The sequence below is a fragment of the Dermacentor andersoni genome, chromosome 6 (genome assembly GCF_023375885.2).
Source record: "Dermacentor andersoni chromosome 6, qqDerAnde1_hic_scaffold, whole genome shotgun sequence".
Taxonomy (NCBI): domain Eukaryota; kingdom Metazoa; phylum Arthropoda; class Arachnida; order Ixodida; family Ixodidae; genus Dermacentor; species Dermacentor andersoni.
In genome coordinates this window covers 6,529,975-6,534,817 of record NC_092819.1, presented here as the reverse complement: position 1 = coordinate 6,534,817, position 4,843 = coordinate 6,529,975, and the positions used below count along the sequence as shown (strand labels likewise).

The following is a 4,843-nucleotide window of genomic DNA, read 5'->3' as shown; positions in this document are numbered from 1 at the left end:
TCTCACAAGATTCCACATCCATTCCTGCCTGAGCGCGTACCTTTATTTCCTGTGTGATGTGCCACATGCCCTCAAGTGTGTACGCAACCATTTGCTCAAGTACAAATATGGACAGGTGAGCTAGCGTAGTTTATTCCATATATAACATGTGCTGATTGGCGTCGATAACTGTTTTTCAGGCTGGAGATTACCGCATAAACTTTTCCCACTATCAACTCCCATATGAGTGCGAAAGAAAGCATAATCTCAAAGTCGTCCCCAAGCTCTCAGCAGCGCACGTAAACCCCACAAACTTGCAGTGAATGAATGTGCGACTCGCTGCACAGGGGCGCGATCGGAGATATTTTGTTCGATACGCGTTCTGTTCAGTTGCTGCAACGTCACAAAGTTGCAGTATGCAAAATTTGTGACAGCGGGGCGGAGAGAGCAGCCAATCAGGAAGCGGTGACCTCCCCGGAAGTTTACTTCCGTCGTTTGTCGTCTGCTTGCAGACAGTATACTACAAAACGAAATGTTTCTCGTCTTCCAAATGAATGAAATCGTTACCTAAAAAAACGTATTTTATCTTCTCAAGCCCAAACACGTTTTCAAATAGTAGTACGTGTGACTACTGCAATTTATAACTATTAGGTTCTTTGCGTCGTCCCTAGGTGGTGTCGCGCACAGCGAGAAGAAAAAAGAAAAAGAAAACGACGGGAGGAGTGGCGCACTTTTCAAGGGGCAGCGACAACATTCCAGTGGCTCGCTGGCACCAATGATGTTGTCGATTTATCTGTACAACCAACGAATTATTTGTTTCGAGAAACAAAAACGACGCCGGAATTCACTTTCTGCCATTTCTTCAAACGCGTATCGCACCGCCACCCGCTCTCCTCCTTCCTCTAGAAACGCCAGCGCAACAACAAAAGTTCCCAACGGAAGCGCCATTTTCTCGAATTAAACTATGGATTGGATTCAAACGTGCTATTCCGCAGCCGAAAGAAAGCCGAAAAGGCCGCCTGTTGGATCCAATCCAATCCACCAGACGCGCCATGCGAAGCCGTATGATCGCTCCAAACTTCTCAACTCCCGTCGCGTTCGGACGAAATGCTCGGTGGGCGGATGATTGACAGGAGCGTGTCGTCATTTTGACGTCACCAAAAACGGGGCGGCGCCCCGCGGCTGGCGACGTCGGCGCGGAGAAGGCCAATCGCGCGCGCCGGTAACCGAACGAACGCGCCGAACAACCATCTCCGATCGCACCCCAGGTGAGCGATTAAAAATAGTAATATGCCAAAAATAGAAGGTGGCTCTCTGTTGCTTTGTAAGTTTTTTCAACTACAACTGTTACACTTTGTTTGCCTTCCACAGCTGTTCAGCCGCAGTACTGCTATTGGATTGCAGTTATACAGGGCAGAAAGCGTTGAAGGCCTCCAAGACTCGGAGGGAACAGAAGCGTTTACAATGACAATGAATGACGTCTTTGATGCACTCAACACAAAGCATCCTGCAGAAGGAATACGAAAGGCCTCGCCGAAGATTGAGGTACGCTTTAAGCCAGTGTACATGACGTTTTAATGGAAGCACTACAGTTAGTGCAAACTATAAATTCATTTATTTGCGCAGATAATCAAGAAGTTTCTCGACCTGCTCAACATCACGGAACACAACTACCACCACCGAAACATGCTTATGTTTGCCTCGCGACAAACAACCGAAGCTTTGCGTGTTACGCTAGTGTCGGTACTCGACATAATTGATGAGCTCCACGAAGCTGGTGTCCCCTACATACTGACAGTGAAGCTCAACCAAGATCTCCTAGAGGTAATGCGCACATGCTTGTGGAAAATGTGGAGAGCTGCTGAATTTTTAATGCATGCACAAACCGCAAATGCAAAGTTTGTTTTATAGTGATTACTTTTATTACTGCACCATTAAATTAAAAAGTGCGCAGGCAAAATCACTCACAGAATGCTTTCTTTATTCATTTCAGAAATTTTTCGGAGTTGTCCGTTCATTTCATGGCGACGATGACCACCCATCCGTACGTAGTTCAATTCAGCCAGATTTATAGATTGTTGTCTTTGTTCACACCTGTGAAAAATACAGTGAGAGGAAATTGCTCTGGCGCTCCCGATGGTGTACTGGTGTCTCTTCACGACAGCTTGGGGCAAAAGGCGAAGGCTGCTGCTGAGCTGAAAGGTGCAGTTGAAGCAAAGCTATACAAGAAGCTATGTGGGATGAGTCTTTCAGTAGGCCACATGAATGACTTGGGCGACCACGGGTACCAAAAAGTAGGAACACAAGAAATGGTTGTCTACTACCTGGCTGGATATACATTGAAGAAAGTTACGAAATCCATGTCTTGCGAACGGTGTGTTGAATCACTGGAAAGTGCTTCTGTGCCACCAAGTGCGGGTGACCCACGACCCTCGCATAGCCTTTTGACAGAGCTGAGGTCATTCAAGCCAGGGTGCTTACGTGAACCTTCTTTCAGAATGTTCATCGTCATCAAACACATAGAAGAAATAATTCGTCACACACTCGACAGTAACGCAGTTTTTGGTGACTTATTTTGGAGCATCCTGGACGGGCTAGACAAAGCATCTGTGCCGGCACTAGGATGTGACAATCATTATGAGGAGGTGACTGCTAATGTCATCAAGTTCTATCTTGTCATGCGCATGCACTTCATTTCAAAAAAAATAAAAAATGAACAGTGGGGCATCGCTCACAAAACAGGTGCAAGCAGCCATAAAGAGAGCAAAATTGCTTTGAGCAAAAGTAGCTCAAAATTACTTTTTTGTGCACAAAGTAAATAAAAAGTGTCACTGTGTGTGTTGTGTTTTGTTCGTTAAAAAGAAAATGAATTAAGCTTTGACCTAAATAAATATATGTTCATAGTATTTAACTTCGTCCTTGTCACTGCTCACAGATCACTTCCAACTCATTTGCACGTCCCATAATATCCGCGGACAACTATAAAAAATACATGTGTCAACTAAATTTATTAGGCGAAGAAGCGTTGACGGGGGTGGATCAATTCACCACAGCGTTGTCTCAAGCGACTGCTGGGCGTGATACGTTAATGTCCCTACGTCTGCACAGGCGCTCGCCGTCTTTAATTAATACACATCTTAAGAATAAGCAGCAAAAAACAAAGCCCCCGCTGAAGGGAGCACCGTAGCGCTTTTATAGGGAAAAAGTTGGTTGAAAAGCGGAATCGTAGTGGACGACCGCTCATTTGCGGTGTAGTGGCAGCCTCTAAAGACTAGCTAGACATGTCATTCAAAGGTCCTTGGCATAAAATATTGTTCAGCAGCCAAAACACAGTCGTCAAAGAGCGAACGGCACAGGCCAGTTGGGGAAAACGACCCACCGCAGAGATGACATCGCAGGAGTAGACGATGCGCGCTGCGTGAGAGATGCGTCACTGCAGCGCCGATAGTGAATAGACACCGTGAAGTCCCCGTTACTTACGCGCGGCAGGTTTTTCACAAAACTCAGACTGCGTATCTAAACTACATTTACCGTCGGATAAGCGGCTACAGGCCTGTTGGTGCAAACGACGCGTCGCAGCAGAAGCAGACGACGCTGGCGCATGACGAAAGACGCGACTGCAGCGCCGGTAGTTTCAGTGACACGCGTTGCGGCCACGTCGGCCAATGGGCTCGCATAGGGAGGTTGCCAGGGGCGCACGGAGGAAGGAAACTCAAGGCCCTGACGTCACTCTTTGTGAAGCGAAAGTGAAGCCGGAAGTTGGCGTTGCTCATGGCGTTGCTCCGACAGAAAGCATCTCGAGAGCACAGGCAGGCAAAGAAGGCTCAGTTGCCACAGGATGAAGTAACCAGTAAATGGGAAATATACCGGGAGAAAAAGTCTATGGTTCAAATACTGGTGCAAGCAAAATTAAAAGGTGAAAGTGAACGTTGGTTGTCAGAAATACGTGAGAAAAAGAAGGCCGCACCTAGAATATTTTGGAATCACATAAAATTATTAGGCAGGAAGTCAGCAACAATACAACAACATATCCTAGACGAAGATGAAAACAGACTGGAAGGAGAAGCGGCAATAAATTACATCCGAAACGCAACAGCCGAATCCTTCCAAGGCAATGACGAGGTTGTACTTGAGGAAAAAAATAGCATGAAAGAGACCCAAGTGGAAAAGGAGCTGGTGCTGACAAACTTAAACTGGAAGAAAGCGGAAGAGAAAATTCCTAAGCGCACAGCCACAGGGCTAGACGAGGTTCCCGTTAGGCTGATAAATGAACTGGGACCAAAAAGTAAGGAAGCTCTGGTGAAAGCAGTGGAAAAAATTTTAAGAGATAAACGAATACCAGACAGTTGGCGACAAAGTAGAATGAATTTAATTTATAAAGGTAAGGGGGAGAAAGACAGAATTCACTCGTATAGGCCGTTGGCCATTACATCGGTAATATACAGGTTAGCAATGCAGGCAATTAAATTAAAGCTTCAAGCATGGGCAGAGAATAATGGCATTTTGGGAGAGCTTCAGAATGGCTTTAGAATAGGTAGGCGTTTGGATGATAACTTGTTTGTTCTTACTCAGTGTATCGAAATATCAAAAGCAGAAAGCAGACCGTTGTATGTGGCCTTTTTGGACATTACAGGAGCCTACGACAACGTAGACCGCAACATTTTGTGGGATATTCTGGAAGGGGAAGGCTTAGGTAACGATTGTCTACAGCTTTTGAGAGAGATTAGAGAGTTTTAGAATAGGGGCCCCAAACGTTTTGGGGCCCCAAAGAAATAGCGTCGAAGCCACTGCGCATGCGCGAGACGCAAACTGCGTTTGGGTTTTGCGTTGGGAACGCTATTTCACCGATTTAGCGGGAGCTCAA

At 46.1% G+C, this 4,843-nt stretch overlaps 1 long non-coding RNA gene across 1 annotated transcript; it reads left to right on the top strand.

Moving 5' to 3' along the window:
• Nucleotides 1-325: 325 nt before the first annotated feature.
• Nucleotides 326-2,815, top strand: LOC129382191 (uncharacterized). The gene is made up of 4 exons (XR_008610274.2): nucleotides 326-1,247; nucleotides 1,351-1,524; nucleotides 1,606-1,803; nucleotides 1,973-2,815. It is a non-coding gene; the product is annotated as an uncharacterized lncRNA (long non-coding RNA).
• The last annotated feature ends 2,028 nt before the right edge of the window (nucleotides 2,816-4,843 follow it).